At 35.3% G+C, this 22,098-nt stretch overlaps 1 pseudogene; it reads left to right on the top strand.

Moving 5' to 3' along the window:
- LOC113062492 (A-kinase anchor protein 9-like) overlaps nt 1–22,098 on the top strand; it is a 49,589-nt pseudogene that overhangs the window by 14,366 nt on the left and 13,125 nt on the right.

The following is a 22,098-nucleotide window of genomic DNA, read 5'->3' on the forward strand; positions in this document are numbered from 1 at the left end:
ATAGGTAAAGAATAAAATAAGTATATATAAAATCAGTGAAAGTATAGTTAAGAGAGGTATAGAATAAAATAAGTTAAATAAAAAAAAAATATATATATATATATATATATATATATATATATATATATATATATATATATATATATATACAGTATTGTTCAAAATAATAGCAGTACAATGTGACTAACCAGAATAATCAAGGTTTTTCGTATATTTTTTTATTGCTACGTGGCAAACAAGTTACCAGTAGGTTCAGTAGATTCTCAGAAAACAAATGAGACCCAGCATTCATGATATGCACGCTCTTAAGGCTGTGCAATTGGGCAATTAGTTGAATTAGTTGAAAGGGGTGTGTTCAAAAAAATAGCAGTGTGGCATTCAATCACTGAGGTCATCAATTTTGTGAAGAAACAGGTGTGAATCAGGTGGCCCCTATTTAAGGATGAAGCCAACACTTGTTGAACATGCATTTGAAAGCTGAGGAAAATGGGTCGTTCAAGACATTGTTCAGAAGAACAGCGTACTTTGATTAAAAGTTGATTAGAGAGGGGAAAACCTATAAAGAGGTGCAAAAAATGATAGGCTGTTCAGCTAAAATGATCTCCAATGCCTTAAAATGGAGAGCGAAACCAGAGAGACGTGGAAGAAAACGAAAGACAACCATCAAAATGGATAGAAGAATAACCAGAATGGCAAAGGCTCAGCCAATGATCACCTCCAGGATGATCAAAGACAGTCTGGAGTTACCTGTAAGTACTGTGACAGTTAGAAGACGTCTGTGTGAAGCTAATCTATTTTCAAGAATCCCCCGCAAAGTCCCTCTGTTAAAAAAAAGGCATGTGCAGAAGAGGTTACAATTTGCCAAAGAACACATCAACTGGCCTAAAGAGAAATGGAGGAACATTTTGTGGACTGATGAGAGTAAAATTGTTCTTTTTGGGTCCAAGGGCCACAGGCAGTTTGTGAGACGACCCCCAAACTCTGAATTCAAGCCACAGTACACAGTGAAGACAGTGAAGCATGGAGGTGCAAGCATCATGATATGGGCATGTTTCTCCTACTATGGTGTTGGGCCTATTTATCGCATACCAGGGATCATGGATCAGTTTGCATATGTTAAATACTTGAAGAGGTCATGTTGCCCTATGCTGAAGAGGACATGCCCTTGAAATGGTTGTTTCAACAAGACAATGACCCAAAACACACTAGTAAACGGGCAAAGTCTTGGTTCCAAACCAACAAAATTAATGTTATGGAGTGGCCAGCCCAATCTCCAGACCTTAATCCAATTGAGAACTTGTGGGGTGATATCAAAAATGCTGTTTCTGAAGCAAAACCAAGAAATGTGAATGAATTGTGGAATGTTGTTAAAGAATCATGGAGTGGAATAACAGCTGAGAGGTGCCACAAGTTGGTTGACTCCATGCCACACAGATGTCAAGCAGTTTTAAAAAACTGTGGTCATACAACTAAATATTAGTTTAGTGATTCACAGGATTGCTAAATCCCAGAAAAAAAAAATGTTTGTACAAAATAGTTTTGAGTTTGTACAGTCAAAGGTAGACACTGCTATTTTTTTGAACACACCCCTTTCAACTAATTGCCCAATTGCACAGCCTTAAGAGCGTGCATATCATGAATGCTGGGTCTTGTTTGTTTTCTGACAATCTACTGAACCTACTGGTAACTTGTTTGCCACGTAGCAATAAAAAATATACTAAAAACCTTGATTATTCTGGTTAGTCACATTGTACTGCTATTATTTTGAACAATACTGTATATATATATATATATATATATATATATATATATATATATATATATATATATATATATATATATATATATATATATATATATATATATATATATATATAAATTTAAGTAAATAAAATCAGTGAACGTATAGTTAAGAGAGGTATAGAATAAAATAAGTTAAATAAAATGTAAAATAAAAGAAAAATATTAAATTATATATATATTATTATAATATATATATATATATATATATATATATATATATATATATATATATATATAATCTAAAATTCTAATACAAATATTTAATTATTAAAAAATAATAATTACATAAATATAAGAAAATTACTTTTAGAATAGTGATGATCTTAATAGTAATAAAAAAATTTTTTTTTTTACAATCTTCACATTATTACAGAATTTTTCATGAAAATATAGTCCAAAAATCATAATGAAAAGGTGTTTATTTTCTACATGTTTTTGTGAAATTGAGCGTGTTTACATGCAGGAATCTGTGTATTTTGTGCAGATTGCATTGTGTTTGTGCAGATGTTGTCCTAAAAGCCCTCTCTGATGAACTGACAGGTAAATGGTTTCCACGAGAGGACAGAGAGTGGTTTGACGTCGTCTGTGATCGGGGTACAGTAATGATAAAGCAGTAATCTCTCTCTCTCTCTCTCTCTCTCTCTCTCTCTCTCCTGCTTCCTCCGAGACGCTGTGTTTCTTCTGATGCACTATCCGCACATTTCCTCTTTCTTTACCTTCGTCTACGAGGCTCAGCTGCTTGTGAATATGATAATGCCGAGGCCACAGATGCCGTCCTGTGGCATTTTAACCACGCTCACTTAATTCACCACATGAATAGGGAAAAACAAGGCTGCTTGGCATTTTGTGGGCTGTATATTATATTGGTGGAGGGGAGCATTTAAAGGCCGTATAACCTGCTTGTATAAGAGAGCCATTAAGCTTTACAGCGACTAAAACCATCGACCGAAAGGAAAAAGAGATTTAACGACATCTGGTTCCCTTTTTTTCAGATACAGTACCAGTATTGATGATGAATTGTCTATAAATTAAAATATCTTATTTCTGCTAAATGTTAAAAAAAAAAATGTTTGGGTAAAGATTAAATAGGAATAAAACAAGCATCATAGTCAGGATTTAGCAGTGTTTATTTTAATATAATTGAGATAATGTTATAGTTTTTAATAATATAAAACTTTTTTGTGCTATTTTTCATGTGTATTTTAATTTCATAGTTTTGTTGTTTTTATACTTTTAAATTTATATAGATTTAATTAATTTAATTGTGTTACTTCAGTTATTTTAGTGCATCAAGTTCTTTAACTAATGAAAATAAAATGTTTACTTTTAATATTTTATTTTATTTTCCTCTTTAATTTTAAAGTAAATAAAATACATTTTGTTTTTTAAAATACATTTTTAAAAATATAATTAAAATAAATATATCTAAAGATTTAGTTATTTTAATACATCAGGTTAAACTAGCTAAAATAAGATATTTACTTTATACTTTTATCCTTTTTTCATTTTATTTCTGTTCCGTTTTATTTTTCTATTTTAATTTTAGGTAAAGTTCTCTTAAAAAACCTTTATATTAAAATGTAGTTTGCTGATTTCTTTATTATTTTTTTATTGAATTCTAAAATATAGGAATTAAATCTAAGCATAATAGCATCATTCAGCCATTAAGTATCACTGAGATACTGTTGTAGTTTTTATTAATATTTTGAATTATTTATTTTAACATTTTAGTTTACGTTTTATTGATGTTTTATTAGTCTGTATAGATTATTATACATTTTTTTTAATTAGTTATTGTAGCACATGAAATCTTAAAATAAGTTTAAATTGTACTATAATTACTATAATTTATTATACATTTTTATATTAATATTTTAATAATTAAAATATTAAGCATTTACTTAATTTAATAATTAATTAAAATATTATTATATATATATTTTTTTTCAAGTAACAAATAAAAAAAAAATGTTTTTAAAAATGTTTTTAGCTTTAGTTTTAGTGAAGGATAATAACCCTGGGATTCAGTAGAAAGTTCTCAGATTCTCCTGAGCAAGCTCTAACACCGGCTGTGTTTCTCTGGAAAGGGCTTTATAATAAACACTCCTGAATCTCTGAGTCGTACTCTGTCCCGGTCTCTCCGTCAGGAGGAAGATCTGCAGCGATCCGAAGTACGTGTGGAGCCTGATCTACAGAGCAGTCGTCCTCAGAGCCGTATTCAGATCATGGAGGACGAGTTAGCCTCCAAAAACATGGCCATGGAGGAGCTGAGCCGCGATCTCGAGGAGATCAGGGCCGTGTTTGGAGCTGATGGAGTGCAGCAGGTACGTGTCCTCAGACCTGCGCTGTTTCGTTAAGGACTCGTGAGTCACGCTGGATGAGTGGGTGATGGATGGATGATGGATGCCCACGCGTGACACTGATACGACCTCACTGTGATTAGGCCGAGCGGATCTCATAGCTGTTCACATAACGTCTCTGTGTGACTCAGCTTTGAACAATGCGAACGGTCTTTCTTCTTGACATTGACTCAATTAGGCTGCCAGGAAAGTCACTTTCTGTCATGTAAATCTGCAGGGAAAGTGTTTCATTGAAATATATGCGGTCCCCTGCTGTTTGGGACATGAGGAGGTTGTTCAATTATGTTTCATAACGGAGTGAAATCCCAGACTTTGTTGAAATGTGCAAGTACGTCTATTTCATTGGTGTATAATACATCACAGCTTATTGGCATTGAGGCATGAGCATGCACATTACTTTATGTACATTTTTATGAATGATTTACACTAGTGGTCTACCGATATATCGGCCGATATTTGGCATTTTTCCAAATATCGGCACTTTTATTTTGATGCTAATGAGAACTGCAGCACCTTTGCACACACAGGACACTATTTACTGAATACCATTTTAGATTTTTAGTAGTTATAGTAATAACTTGACAGTTAAAAATATTAATCACATTTTGATGGTTTCTTTTACTCACCTTAGTCCTCTGCACTGCACAGATTTACAGCTCCCAAGTGATTTTATATTTGACAGTTATACAGCTAAGCCTTTGTGGCTACAGAGAGTGTTAATAATTTTAATTAATTTCGTCCCATATATACACAAATTAGAAAACGCAAACACAATGTAAATGCATAAATAATTGAATTTTTAATACCTTATGAATAGAGATGTTCCGATACCCTTTTTCTCTTCCCGATACCGATTCCGATACCTGGGCTCAGGGTATCGGCCGATACCGAGTACTGATCCGATACCTGGGTGTATATCTGTATATACAGCTGTATATACTACTAGCCCTGTGTAAATTGCTAGAATTTTTTTATGGTGTGCTTCAGACAGATCCCTCAATAAAACATGAACAAATACATGGTGAACTACTGTATTTATTACAGTATTTTTATTATCTAACATGAATTTGACAGTATTATTTATTTTCTTATGCAAAAAAGAACTTCAAATGCAGCCAAAAATCTAACACCGCAAACTAAAAAAGGTATTTAAGTTTTACAATATAACTGTATAAAAAAACTGCAACAAATAAGTCTAGGAATATAAAAAAAGATCTATTAATCAGATAATCTCTAACAAGTAAAAAACAAGTAAAAAACAAGCAACCATCTAGGCATAATTATTATTATTATAGAGATGTATTATTATTACTGTAGGCTACAACAGTAGCTTTATATATTGTCAATTTACTCATGTAAACCAAACATTTATTTTAATGGGCTGCCATGAAGATCTTTGAGTGTCTGTGTTTATGATATGACAGTATTCTCAAATGAAACGGTAAATTCTCATGAAGTGACGGTTTATGCGTTCGTGTCCTCATGACACACAGCAGAGACTACAAAACAGCGAGCTCTCGCGCATCTGTGCCAGTCACCCACAGAGATGTAGATTTTGCGGGAGTAATATTTAAATAGTATTTTGCAGTTTAATATTCACAGACACTAGTATATATTCGGCTACTGTCTGGAGCCCTGCGTTTTGACTTACACGGAAGCGACTGAACGCAGTTGCCGGTACTGAATATACTCGAGAGTCTGTAACTACCGGTACTACAGAGACATACTGCTAACCACTGATCTATAATATAGTAGCGGCTTCACTGTCTTTTGGCAGTTTAGAATGTGATGAGTGATCCAGTCATATATAGATAAGGGCTGCTAACGCGTTTTCATTTCTTCTTCGCTGCTCTAAACAGGGGTTGCTTGTGGCAACACAGCACAACTTCCTGTGTTTTCAATGCATTTTGAGCAGCGAAGAAGAACCGTGCAGCGGTTAGGCAAAGCTTGCGGTCATAACTAGGTCTTTTTTAAGAAAATGGTATCGGATCGGTATATGGGTTCATGTACTCGCCGATGCCGATGCCAGAATTTGTTGTGGTATCGGAGATATTTCCGATACTAGTATCGGAATCGGAACAACTCTACTTATGAAGACACTTATGAACTATAAAATAGGAAACTTTAAAAACTTTTAACAGAAACAATGTATAGGCGCAAATATTTTAAGAGGTAAACAAGGAAACATAAGTTTGCCATGAAAATATTTTGTACCAAATAATGCATGTGAAGCATTGGGTGACTTAAAGCTCATCTCCTTGAATAACAACAACAAAAGTTGAGCTTTAAATGTTAAATCAGAGGCTTATGTTCATGTTTGTGCATTAATGAAATACAGTGAATAATATCCCAAATTTGGTCTGATCCATGAATTAATGAATATGTATTAAGAAGCCAGTGAATTAAGTGCTAAAGTAAAACGGCTCTATTCACAGCTTTCAGTCATGTGACTGGCTCAAAGACCTCTGGGTAAAACATGTATAGAACTACAGCACAATCCGGCCAATTTTCTCTCTGTTCCAATCCTAAAATATATAAATCACCTCCCAAAAGGATAAAACAAAGATATGTGAATAAAATGAAAAGTTTTGGCCATTATCAAATCATATAAAGAACCCGTCGCAATATTTCAATCACAAAACAGAGGGCCATTCCAAAACATTTAATGTGAAAACACTTTTAAGTGTCTTTAAAAGATGAAATTCAGCACATGCTTTATTGATGAAGCGTGCTTTATGACTGAATATGAATAATATGCACTAAATGGTTAAGCGTTTTCTTTGTAATGGTTTTCTGTGATAAAACATTTAATATTAAACGTTGCACGGTTCATTAGCTTGCCTGTATGAATTATGCATCATCAATTTGGCCTTTAAATACATTACTGCTACTTCTGTCTTACTACTACTTGTGTGATGTGGCTTTGTTTCCTCAGCTGCAGGACTTCGAGGAAGCGCTGAAACAGAGGGATGAAATCATCACACAGCTCACCTCCAATCTGCAGCAGGCACGGACCGAGAAGGAGGAAGTGATGAGGGAGTTTCTGGAGCTGACGGAACAAAGCCAGAAACTCCAGATTCAGTTCCAACAGGTATCAGACGTGCTTCATGAGTCATTAGCAGTTCTGTTCGATTCTCAAAAGCAATCAATGAGCTTTATTATGATTTAGCTTAGCCTCTAACAGTAAAAACAGCTGTAAGCAGAGCTGTAATAATACTGTAACGATAATTATAGTGATAGCTATATTAAGCTATTACTTTGATAATGATAATAACTAACAATACTATAGCAATAGCCTAACTATACCAAAAAACAATAACTATAGGAATAATTATAACTATAACGTTAACTTATAATTACTAAAAAATTAGCGATAACTATAGCAATTACGTTAATAATAACTTTAATTATAATTTAGCGATATTTATAATAACTGATAACTAGCATTTACTGTAATGATAACTATTGCAATTACTCTAGTTATAACTATAATGAAAACTATAACGTTAATTAGTGATAACTATAAAAATAGGGAAAATGATAGCTATAACTATAGCAATGATAACGATAACCCCTTAAAATAATTATAGCTGCAAATATGATGATAACTACAATGTTAACGTTAGCTTTAATAATAACAATAGTGCTAATAAATATAGCGATAACTAGTGATCACTCCAGTGTTAACTATAATAATAACTACAACTTTAACTAATGTTATCTATAAAAATGACAAAAATGGTAACGATAACCATAATGATGTTTCCAGCGCAAACAAACTATAAATAATAACTATGGTTCTAGCGAGAATTTTTATGAAAATTATAAAAATAGCTTTAACTTTAGCCATGATAAGTATAACAATAATGATAACTAAAAGGCTAACGATATTAATGATTGCTATAGCGATAACGAGGACTATAATGATAGATATGATGCTAACGATAACTATGATAACTATAGCTATAATGATAACTATAGCAATTACTCTAGTTATAACTATAATGAAAACTATAACGTTAATTAGTGATATATATAAAAATATGATGATGAAAATGATAGCTATAGCAATGATAACTATAACCCCTAAAAATAACTATATAGAAATGTATAACGGCAACTATTATGATTGCTATAGCGCTACCGAAAACTATATTCATAGATATGATGCTAACGATAACTATAACGATAACTATAGCAATTACTCTAATGATAACAATAATGCTAACTGTAACTAACTAATGATAACTATAACGTTAAGTACTAACTATAAAAATAGCAAAAACTTAGTGATAACTATAATTCTAGAGATTGTAAGCATAACAATAACTATAGAGTGATTAACTATAATGATAACTAAAAATAAACAAAAACATAGTGATAACTATAATTCTAGAGATTATAAGTATAACGATAACTGACAACTGTAAAAATAGCGATAACTATACGGATAACTCCAATTATAGCAATAAAATAGCGAGTATAACGATAACTATCATGATAGATATGATGTTAACGATAACTATAGCAATTACTCTAATGATATCTATAATGTTAACTGTAACTATCAAATGATAACTATAGTGTAAAGTAAAATAGCCAAAATGATAGCGATAACTATAATTATAGAGATTATAAATATAACGATAACTATAATGACAACTGTAAAAATAGCGATAACTATACGTATAACTCCAATTATAGCAATAAAATAGCGAGTATAATGATAACTATAATTATAGCGATAGTGTTAGCGAACACTGTATTAACAAGACAAGATAACGATGTAAGTTAGTATCTTTGCTAGTATCTTTACTGATAACGTGGATTCCACATGGATTAGCATAAAAAACATCCACCCACATATAGTGTGAAGGCAGACTGATACATTCGTATTAAAAGAAAACTTTTAACTCGTGCTTGTTTGTTAGTTTCTCTGATACAGCGCTTTCAATCTTCCCTCAGCTGCAGGCCGGTGAGATACTGCGTAGCTCCAACATCAGCTCCACCGCCGCAGATCTCCTCCAGGCCCGTCAACAGATCACGCTGTACCAGCAACAGCTGGACGAGAGGGACGCACAGGTCAGAGGTCACCAGGAGAAGACGCAGGAGCAGCTGTTATTGATCGCGCAGCTTCAGGAGAGTCTGAGTGAAGCAGAGAGGGTGAGTTCAGCCCTAGGCAGCTGTTTCCAGTCATAAGCTTTGCTCAAATCAGGCCAAAAAAATAGTATTGTTCATGTATATGGCAAATGCTTATTAAAGCAACCAAGAAAGAAGTTCAAAACGTAGACAGGACGAGTGTATATCAAGTGTTTATTTAGGCCCGCAAATGCTACTGAAATGCTGTTAGTCGACTAAAACTTGTTGAATAAATATGATAAAAACTAAAAGTTTCTATTTTACACAGGACTAAGACTAATTAAAATTAGCTGACAAAATGAACACTAGAATGCCGTTATAGGCCCCTGAAATTCAAGAAATGAGGGCAAAAAATTTCCTTTTATGAATTTCTCATCAATATCTGCAGGATTGCAAATATGATTGTATTTTTATGCAGTTTAATAAACAAGGATCTCATATTGTGTATCATTTTACACTCATATTGTCTTTTTGCTCAGTTTCAGAAAAAAAACTAAAAATAACTATTATTTATACGATGATATGTATAACAGCAACTATAATGATAACCATAGTGCTAAAGATAACTATAATATATAGTTAACTACAACATTAACTACTGAGAACTATAAAATAGCAAAAAATATTATAGCTATAATGATAATCAAACTATAATGATAACTCATGGTGCTAGTGGCAACTCAGCTAGCGATAACGAACTATAAAAATAGCAATAACTTTAGCAATTACTATTAACTATAGCCATTATATGTATAACAATAATAACAGTTTCAAAAACATAAAAAATAGTGCCATTCAAACCACAGCTGTTTTGTTTACTAAACGTATCCAAGTTTTAGAACGAATCAAGTGAGTCAGTAATTCAGTGACTCGTTCATAAAGACTATAGCTGCGTCCCTAAATGACGCACTGTACACTTATTCACTGTGTTCTAAAGCACTGTGTACGTAACTATGTAGTGTATGATTTATATAAAGTTATTTTGTCCTTCATAAACAGAGTTTGATACCCCCCCCCCCCTTCACTAAGTTAATAAAGCTGCAGCAGTTCAACATTTCACACTTTGTTTATTCAGTTCAGTGCACTTCTTCTTTTTGGAATTCTCAGTGTGAACACACAACACTATACAACAAAATGTCACAGAATAGTGCATAAGTACACGATTTGGGACACATCTTCTCATGATTAGTTTCTTAACGGATTAGCCTTTTGAACGAATCGGTTGAATGAATGATTCAATGACTCACACAGTAAAACAGTGACTCGCTGCTACCCACTGGAGGTTTTACTTTCATATAATTTCACATTAATGCTCATTGGTCATCATTATTTATCAAAATATTTATTCTAAAACTACTTTTTTTGTTCAATGCTTTTCTCATTTAACACAATATTGCTTCAAATGAGCTTTTGCGAGTGAATTCTAAGCCAAAATTATCGCGGTATTAATTAGATTTGATTAAATGACACATCATGTTATTGATTAGATAATAACCAGACCGCTCTAGATCAAATACAACTACTTTAAACTAAAAAAAAAAAATGTTTTTTTCTCCATCATAAGGTCCGCACACAAACTGAAGAGTCATTTTCACAGAGTTTACGTGAGAAGGATCTACTGAACAATGAACATCAGCGTCTGATAACACAGCTTAACAATCAGCTTCTGTCTTCCAAACAACAAGTGGAGGAAGTCAACAAACATCTGTCAGCGAAAACCCAAGAACTAGACGCCTGTGAAAAAGAGCTGTCCGCGTCCAGACAGAAAGAGCGCATGTCGTCCGGAGAAATCCTGCAGCTGATGAAGAGCGTGGAGGAGCTCCAGCAGCGCTGCCAATCAGAGAGACTCGAGGACGACTGGAGACGCCGGATGGAGACGCTGAGAGACGAACTGGACGAGATGTACGGTCAGCAGATCGTGGAGATGAAGCGGGAGCTTCGCACGCAACACACCACAGAGCTGGAGCGAGTCCAAGCGCAGCACTGCTCAGAAACGGAGAAGATGGTCCAGCAGCATCAGTCAGAGCTGGAGAGGTGTAAAGCTCAGCTGTTCCAGAGCGCCGGAGACGTCAACGTGCTAAACGTGAAGCTCGTCGAGCTCCAGCAGAAGCTACAGGAGACGCTAGTGTTGCGAGAAAAGGCAGAGCAAGAGCTAGCGCAGACGAGAACAGATAAACTCAGTCAGGCGCAAGAGTTGGAGCGTTTGCGCGACGAGCTGCAAAGAGCAGAAATACACACCCCAGAGGAAATACAACACGCTGTTAGCGACCTGCGGGCGCAGCTAGATTTAGCGCACAAAGCCAACGGCGAACTAGAAGCCAAGCACGAATCAGAAATCACCAACTATAAGATCAAACTAGAGATGCTAGAGCGGGAGAAAGATGCGGTGCTAGACCGCATGGCCGAGTCGCTGGAGTCCGAGCTGGATCACTTGAGAACACAGCTCTTGTTCAGCCACGAGGAGGAGCTCTCACGACTCCGAGACGACCTCACACGGGAAAACCAGCTTAACGCGGAGAACCTGCGCGACGAGATGGACACGAGACACCGTGAGGCTCTGGACCAGCTGCGTTCGGTGGAGAGCGAGAGAGCGGCGCTAGCTTCAGAGAGACTCACGCTGCTCCAGGACATCGCCCGCCTTTCCTCCGCCAACGAACAGATGTGTGCGCGACTGAACGAGCTTCAGGACGAGATCGAGAAGCAGAGAAACACCTTCTCCTTCGCTGAGAAGAACTTCGAGGTGAACTACCAGGAGCTGAAGGACGAGTACACGTGTCTCGTGAACGCTAAGCTACAGCTCGAGCAGCGCTTTGATCAGAGAAGCCATGCAATACGAGACCAAACTCCGTGATCTGCAAACGAGACGAGAGGAGGTGGACGGGAAGACGCCGGAGACCGAGAAGAAGAGCTCAGCCGAGCGTCTCTCGCTGATTGAGACGGACACGAAACGTCTTGAACACGAGCTCAAGAGGACACTGATTGGAAAGCACTCTTCAGAGCTGATGGAGAAGCTGGAGGTGAGTGAGGATGAGAAGAAGAGCTCAGCCGAGCGTCTCTGGCTGATGGAAGCGGAGCTGGAGATGCTGAAGAGAGACGGAGACTGCAGTGTTGCTGGTGGGCTGTGCTCCGCCGAGACGCATCACACGCACATCAGGTCTTTGTCGGAGGAACTGGATGCTTTGCAAAACGAGGAGCAGCCTCAGCCGCAGGAGGGGAGAGAGAGAGAGACGCCTGCGAGTTCTCCAGCGAGCACACACTCACACACCCCCACACACACCGCAGCAGCAGCAGCGCATGAGGATCAGCTTGCATCGCCCGACCGACTCCCGCAGCAGGTAAGAGCCGATGCTAATGTGTGACGAATCTGCATTTCTTTATGTCGACTCTTGAACTCGAGATGCAACAGTTGGCCTGTGTTTCCACTGCGTTGAAAATGCACCAGCTGTGCTTGATGTGATGCAGATGCTTTCTCAGAGGATCAATCCATGCAGCACTGCAGGAGAAAACTGCATTTGAGCGCAGACAGAGAACAATATATGTATATTTATGTGTGTGTGTGTAAAGGAAATCATTTTTACATTTGAAGCCCATAAATGTATTTTTTTTTGTGCATTTTTATATTATTTACAAACATCTTTAACAAATCACCCCCCCCCCCCATTCTCATAATCTGGATTATTTTATTTATTTAATTTAATTTAATTTAATTGTTATTTTATTTAATTGAATTCGTTTTATTACTTTTATTTAATTCAAGTTTTATTAATTGTATTTAATTTAATATAATTTATTTTTCTTTCTTTTTTTTTAAACATTTAATTCAGCAGTTTAAATATATATATATATATATATATATATATATATATATATATATATATATATATATATATATATATATATAACAAAAGTACAAATATTACCAAAATGTAGAAATAATTAAAAAAATTTGATAATGAAATTCTGATCTAATTAGTTTCACATTACTGTTATGAGAGAGGGAGAGTATTTTTTATTTTAGAGTATTTTGTGTTTCAGAAATTATAATAAAAAAATGTAATCCTCATGAAAATGTCACATAGAAACAAATCTTAATAGTCCTAAAAAATAGGCTTAATTGCTTTTATGAAAATAAATAATATTATTATAAATAGTAAAAAAGTATAAATAAATAACGAAATAAATAAAATAAAACATTTTTTTAATTTAGATTTTTTTTCAGCCCATTTCCCTCCGTCTCTCTGATGCTTAATTCTCAGTTAAATGGGCTGATTTGAGATGATTTCCAGTGTTGTTTTTCAGAGCAGGTGAAGTTTCGGAGCACTGAGCAGCTGTTGATATGTAAATGTGGTCAGCGTGATCATGCATCTGTGGTTTAGTGTGTGTTTGAAGATCGCTCGGATGCTGTCTGTGATCCTCAGGTGGAGACGAGAGACACTCCGGCCGATGGAGACGTCGTCAGAGCCTCGCTCATGAAGCAGCCGCAGGAAATGGATGGCTCTGAGCATGTACGTATCCGTCTTCAGCTTAAAGATGCAGCTCAACAGTTTAGGAGAAACTAAAACAGGTGTAGGATTTACTTGGAGACCATTTCTGCTCAGCTAGTAAAGTTCACAAATATTACCAAAGAAAACATTGAACTAAAAAATAATAATTTGTACAGTTTAAAACTGTGTGTGAGTCTGCTGCGGTTTAGGTGCTATTAGGTGCATTTGCTTTCTAGTATTAGTGTCGCTGTGTGATTTATCAGAAACCTGCTATTAAACCATTGGCGGTGTTTCCTGTGCAGCAGATTTTTCTCTGTAATTGCTTCTCGATCTCCATTTTTCTGTGATGGTCATTCAAATGCTTGGTTTGTGCCTGTTAACACATCAATCAGGACCGAGCCGGACCCTCTGCTCTTTGTGTCTCATAGAAAAGAGCCTCACAATCTTATGATGTGCTGAAGTGTGTGTGTGTGAGTTTGAGTGTGTGTGAGTTTGAGTGTGTGTGTGTGAGAGAGAGAGATGTTTGTTTCAGATAAAGACTCACAAGACGTCCAGCCTGAAACCTCAATGTTATTTTAGTATCAGTAAGATGCTGTTATATTTTTTTATCAACGTTAGTCATTTTTATCTTTAGTGTTCATTTTAATTCTGGTTAGTTTTAGTAATTTTGTTGTGTGTTTTTTTTTTTTTAAAGATTTTCTTTAGTTTCAGATTAGCATAATAAATGTTTTTATTAGTATTATTATTAGTTGTTATTGGTTTAGATATGTATAATAATAAAATAATAATAAACTAAATACATTTTTTATGGTTTTAGTTTTTTTTGTATAATAAACTAAAACAACATTCTAGTATTAAACTCAGAAGATTTATAATTTTTATAATTAATATAATAAAGTAATATTTTATGGTTTTTAGTTTAGTGTAGTAAACTAAATAAATACATTTGTATGATTTTAGTTCAGTAAAATAACTGAATACATATATTTTTATGATTTAAGCTTTAGATTAGTATTATAAAGATTAGATTAGTTAATATAAACTAAATAATTACATTAGTATAAATAACTGAATTAACCTTTCTAGTTTTTGTTTTAGATTAGTATTATAAACCATATGTGTTTTATTATAATAAACAGTTTTAGATTCGTATAATAGCCCTGATTTGAATGTGTGAATATTAAGTGGTACCAAACAGGAGTTTTCCAGAAAGCTGGTTATGTGACTTACGGATTAGTGGATAAACTCAGCTTTCACTTCCAAAATCGGAGGTAAATCTCAGGGTGTGTAAGCAACTTATTCTCAGAGTAAGCCAGGATTGGGTTAATCAGCTGAGAGTTCAGAGGAAATGTGACAGTTAGTTAACCTTGCTTTCTAGAATACAATGTACATACAAACATTTCCTTGGTTACGGCTGTAAACAAAGCACTTGTGAACACCGCAGCAGGTAGAGCTTGAAACGTTTCCTTGGTTACCACTGTAAACAAAGCACTTGTGAACACAGCAGAAGGTGGAGCTTAAAGCGTTTCCTTGGTTACTGCTGTAAACAAAGCACTTGTGAACAGCAGAAGGTGGAGCTTAAAGCGTTTCCTTGGTTACCACTGTAAACAAAGCACTTGTGAACACAGCAGAAGGTGGAGCTTAAAGCGTTTCCTTGGTTACCGCTGTAAACAAAGCACTTGTGAACACCGCAGCAGGTAGAGCTTGAAACGTTTCCTTGGTTACCACTGTAAACAAAGCACTTGTGAACACCGCAGCAGGTAGAGCTTGAAACGTTTCCTTGGTTACCGCTGTAAACAAAGCACTTGTGAACACCGCAGCAGGTAGAGCTTGAAGCGTTTCCTTGGTTACCGCTGTAAACAAAGCACTTGTGAACACCGCAGCAGGTAGAGCTTGAAGCGTTTCCTTGGTTACCGCTGTAAACAAAGCACTTGTGAACACCGCAGCAGGTAGAGCTTGAAACGTTTCCTTGGTTACCACTGTAAACAAAGCACTTGTGAACACCGCAGCAGGTAGAGCTTGAAACGTTTCCTTGGTTACCGCTGTAAACAAAGCACTTGTGAACACCGCAGCAGGTAGAGCTTGAAGCGTTTCCTTGGTTACCGCTGTAAACAAAGCACTTGTGAACACCGCAGCAGGTAGAGCTTAAAGGGTTAGTTCGCCCAAAAATCTAAATTATGTCATTAATAACTCACCCTCATGTCGTTGTAAACCCGTGAGACCTCCGTTTATCTTTGGAACACAGTTTAAGATATTTTAGATTTAGTCCGAGAGCTCTCAGTCCCTCCATTGAAGCTGTGTGTACGGTATACTGTCCATGTCCAGAAAGGTAAGAAAAACATCTTCAAAGTAGTTTATGTGAGACCCTCTGATATCACAGGTTTCCCCTCAGACACATTCATATAAACTCTTCCCCTGACTGAATCCTGATTTGTTCAGCATCTCAACCGATTTGAATCGTTACACATTAACCGGCTCACGGTTAATCTTTACATCCCTATTTTCTGTTTTATTTATTATTGTTATAATTATTGATTTTTTGGAACTGGAAATATGACCCAGACATTTTCCATCATCTCTCTGATCCTTTATCCTTAAATAATCAGCTGCGAATCTTTTGTGGGGTGTTTTTGTGGGATTTGTCTCTGCTGTATGTTATCTTCAGAAGGTTCTTGTTTAATGACAGACGGATGGATGTGTGTGTGTGTGTGTCTGCAGGATGAGTGTCGTCTGCAGCTGGAGGCTCAGCGCATCAGTCTGTCTCAGATCCACGCCGCTCAGCTGCAGATGCTCAGAGAGAGTCTGTCAGCGCAGACGCAGACGCAGGACACACACGAGCAGCAGCAGGGAGCCGCAGGTCGGTGGGCGGTTCACATGCATTATTAAGAGATCCCTCTACATGAAAGAGAGAGACACTGTCAGACGGCTCGCTACAGAGTTATAATCAGTGAATGCGGTTTACAGGTGGCACAGAAAGAGGATGGAGGATGAAAGCGCTCAACACGAGATCCAAATCAAACGCAGTGACATGTGAAAGAAAACCCCATAATGCTTAAAGAAGAGTGGCTTGATTAAGTGCTGTAAATAGAGGATTATGGGCACAGAACACTAACAAACTCCCAGATATTACAGTCACTCACAGTAGTGTGCAAACTCTTAATCTACTCCCATAACTATATAAGAATTCACATGTTCACGTTATTTGATAATATTTAGCTGGCAGATCTCAGTTTAAATGCTTCAGTTTCTATTTCTATTCTGTTCTATTCTATTCGCTTAAATGCTTCAGTCTGTTTCTAATATTATATTATATTATAAACCTGAATTGACCACAAAAAGGGAATTCATGAGCAATATCTGTTTTATATTATATTATATTATATTATATTATATTATATTATATTATATTATATTATATTATATTATATTATTACAAAGAATTGAACCGTTCTGATTTTTTTTTTTTTTTTATAGAATTGTATATAATTTCTTGCCAAGACAGCACTAAGCATAAAACATAAAAAAAAGTTTTCTCAGGTAACCTAAAATGTGCACCTTTGAGCTAATATATTATTTTTTTAAAAAGGTAAATAGTTGATGTTGATTTATGGTTGAAAGAGATGCAGGTAAACATAAATATTCACTCTATATAAATGTATGTATATATATATATATATATATATATATATATATATATATATATGTATATATGTATATATGTATATATGTATATATATATATATATATATATATATATATATATATATATATATATATATATATATATATATATATATACATATATACACACGCTACCACTCAAAAGTTTTTAAACAGTAAGATTCTTAATGTTTTTATATAATTCTGTTTTGCTTATCAAGCCTACATTTATTTAGTCAGAAATACAGGAAAAACAGTAATATTGTGAAATAATATTATGAAGTAAAATATTGTTTTTCTGTGTGAATCTGTGTTAAGTATAATTTATTTCTGTGATGCTCCGCTGTATTTTCAGCATCATTCCTCCAGTCTTCAGTGTCACATGATCTTCAGAAATCATGAAAATACAATGATTTACTGCTCAAGAAATATTTCTGATAGGGATGCATCATTATTAAAAAAATTTGACCGATACCGATAACCGATAATTCATTAAATATGAAAGCCGATAACCGATATATAATTATATTATAATAAATACAATTTGCTTCGCAACAATTTCATAGAGCATCATAGCCTAAAAAAAATTGTTACCCTCCAGTATACAGAAAACAGAAAAATGTACATTTCCGATAACAAAAAAATTAACATTTATCGGCCGATTACGATATGATGACCGATATATATCGTGATTTCTGATTATTATCAGAATGGAGGGTTTCGGCGCTGCTGTAATCGGGGACAGGATCTCCTCACGTGTTGTGTTTGTGTTTCTTACAGAGCTGAAGGCAGAGTTCGAGGAGTGTTCGGTGCGTCTGGAGGAGAGACAGCGGCAGGAGATCGAGCTTCTGAAGAGCTACTATCAGCAGCAGATGGAGGAGATGCAGGAGCGCTTCAGCGCCGAGATCCTCCTGCTGCAGAGCAGACTCCAGGAGCTCACAGGAGCCGGCCAGGTCTTCAGGTGACTCCAGTCTAACATCACCACACACTCAAACACGTGCTGAAAAAAGAAAGAAAATGCTGTAAAAATTTTATAATATTTTTACTATTTAAAATATCTGTTCTCTGTGTGAATCTGTGTTAAGTATAATTTATTTCTGTGATGCTCCGCTGTATTTTCATCATTCCTCCAGTCTTCAGTGTCACATGATCTTCAGAAATCTGTCTGAAGGATTGAATGGATGGAATTCAGTTCAGTATAATTTTATTTGTATAGCACTTTTAACGATGTTAATTGTTGCAAATCAGCTTTACTGAAGATTTACGTTTCTACATTATATTAAGTAAAAGTGGCCGCATAATGAATAAAAATAAATAAAACTGAAAGTGTTTTTTACAGTATTCTGCTGAAATAATGTTGAAAGCTTGTGGATTTAAATGTTGCAAAGTTTTAAACGATAACTGAAATAACATTGAAAAAAATATTAATAATAATAATAAAAAAAATATATATATATATTCTTGTCTTCTTAAAAACTTCTTAAAAGATTCTGATGTTTTTCAAAATGCGGTTGGTTTTGCATGGACTATGAAATAGGTTCATGACAATTTCATGAGGTCATTGTTTGTGCTTTGGTGACTCTCTCGCTCTGTGTTTGTGTTTGTGTTTTCCCAGCATGCCGAGCGTCTGTCCGCTGCAGACGAGAGACGAGCGCTGTGATCGTCTTCAGGTCAGTCTCACCTCACTGTTTCTCCCTCAGGTCTTGTGATTTGTCTTGTGCTTTCGTAGCGCTGCTGTGTGTATTAAGCCTGCGGCTCAGAGCTGCCCTACATTATGCATGAGTGAACGTCTCCATCTCTGTGTGCTGCACACACACACACACACACACACACACACACACACACACTCTTACACTGGACACTGTGTTAAATGCTTGGTAAAGTACAGTTAGAAACACAGTCTGAATGCTCTGTGCATTACAGGACATCCTTTGGTCACTATGTGAATTATATCTGCATTATTATTTTAGTACAGTCCAGTTTTACCATGTTTAATATACTATTTCTCCATAAATAAGGCCATTTATATCTTACACTTAAACTAATTCTAAGGTTTTGCATTAAATAATGAGATAATCCATACTTTTTACCTCTAAAATGTATAATTTCTACTTCTAGTTGCAGTGAAACTAAGACTTGTAAATTTGATATAGTTTTAAAATCTATATTTATATTATATTTATATATTTTAGCTCTCACAATAAAAGTGTTAGTGTTTTACTCTATAATTATATTTATAGTTATCGATATATTTTCACTGTAAATTATAAAATTTATTAATTCATTGTTTTTTCTTCTAAAAAGATACATTTCTGTCTAAATTAAATTGTGATTATCTTGTTAAATATAAATTATATTATAGATTTTATATTATATATACTTATAAGTTAAGTTATAAATATCTTTTTTTTATTATGTATTATTAATATTTGAACAAAAAAACCCTCGCTGTGAATTATAAAGTGTATTTACCAAACAGTTTTTTTTTTGTTAAACATCAGTTTAATATTTAAATTAAAGTCATGACAGATAAAATAAATGAAGAAACGAAGAAAGACGACAAAAACAGAGTGATAGAAAGAGAAGAAGAGAAGCATAGAAGGATATGAATAGAGGGATGTGTGAATATACAGAGAAACAGAGCGATGCGCTACAAAAGAGCTTCTGAATCTGAGTCTGGATCCTGTTTGAGCGACTGAATGAGATTCAGAGAGAAGCCCAGGGACTGACTTCAGTGTGTGTGACGCACGTGTGTCTCTGTCCACGAGAAAGAGCTCTTTCACACACACACACACACACACACACTTACACACGCTCGTCTCTTCCTCTCGCTGCTGGTTCTGTCTCAGGAGGAGGACGAGGAGCGAGTCTCTGTAGATCTGGAGCAGGATCTGCAGGCCGAGCGGAGAGCTTCGTCCGAGAGAGAGACACTGAGGGACACGTCTCCTCCGGAGGAAACCCATCTCAGACGCTTGGAGGAGGAGATCGCCAAGGTGCTTTATGAGACTTTAACACTGTATGATGCTTTTATATCACACGCTTGCTTCATTATAGATGGAAAAACTGTGTGAGCTTTTGCATCACCAGCTGAGAATAAGCAACAACTAATGATGCAACAAAATAGATTTTTTACAGAAGCACCCAAACCAAAATATTTTATTTAGTTTTTTTATTTTAGAGAACCAGCATAAAGTTTCTATGGTAGTTTTATAAAGAATGTTGTTTCTTATTCTCATCTGGTGATGCACTGAAATTAATCTGTAATAATATTTAGACAAAAACTGAAACCAAAAGTAATGTATTTATTTATCAGCTGGTGATGCACCTTTAAATGGATGTTTTCACATTTTAGAAAAAAAGTTAAAATCGTTTTTTTTTGTTTTGTTTTTTATTTAGTGAGTAAACCTGTGTTTTAACGGTAGTTTTATGAGGAATTGCCTATTCTTAGCTGATGATACACCAACATTAGTATTAGTTATATATCATTTTATATTTATGGCAAACTGAAACCAAAATCGTAATAAATTGCACATAAATCAGTCCCTATATCAACAATTCGATTTTATATTTATGTTTCAACTCCAGTTTGTTTTTTATGACAGATTTATAAGACATCACTAAAAGATAAAAGATAAAGGGATATTAAACAGTTTGCCTCCATTAAAATGCATGACATAAAGGCAAAGAACCGCCAGACGTGAAGCAAAGCATTGATTATCGTTATTGTCTTCATGAATCAGTGTCTTCATGAATCAGTGTCTTCATGAATCAGTGTCTTCATGAATCAGTGTCTTCATGAATCTATTTGTCTTCATGAATCAGTGTCTTCATGAATCAGTGTCTTCATGAATCTATCTGTCTTCATGAATCAGTGTCTTCACGAATCTGTCTTCACGAATCTGTCTTCATGAATCTGTCTTCATGAATCTGTCTTCGTGAATCTGTCTTCGTGAATCTATCTGTCTTCACGAATCTATCTGTCTTCGTGAATCTATCTGTCTTCCTGAATCTATCTGTGTCTTTGTGAATCTGTGTCTTCGTGAATCTATCTGTCTTCACGAATCTGTCTTCACGAGTCTGTCTGTCTTCACGAGTCTGTCTGTCTTCACGAGTCTATCTGTCTTCACGAATCTATCAGTGTTCATGAATCTGTGTCTTCATTAATCTGTGTCTTCGTGAATCTATCGGTCTTCATGAATCTGTCTGTCTTCACGAGTCTATCTGTCTTCGTGTATCTGTCTTCGTGTATCTGTCTTCGTGTATCTGTCTTCGTGAATCTATCAGTGTTCATGAATCTGTGTCTTCGTGAATCTATCTGTGTTCATGAATCTGTCTTCACGAATCTCTGTCTTCACGAATCTCTGTCTTCACGAATCTGTCTTCACGAATCTGTCTTCACGAATCTGTCTTCATGAATCTATCTGTCTTCGTGAATCTATCTGTCTTCGTGAATCTGTCTGTGTCTTCGTGAATCTGTCTGTGTCTTTGTGAATCTTTGTCTTCGTGAATCTGTGTCTTCGTGAATCTATCTGTCTTCACGAGTCTATCTGTCTTCACGAGTCTATCTGTCTTCACGAGTCTATCTGTCTTCGTGAATCTATCAGTGTTCATGAATCTGTCTTCATGAATCTGTGTCTTCATGAATCTATCTG

The sequence above is a fragment of the Carassius auratus genome, chromosome 44 (genome assembly GCF_003368295.1).
Source record: "Carassius auratus strain Wakin chromosome 44, ASM336829v1, whole genome shotgun sequence".
Taxonomy (NCBI): Eukaryota; Metazoa; Chordata; class Actinopteri; order Cypriniformes; family Cyprinidae; genus Carassius; species Carassius auratus.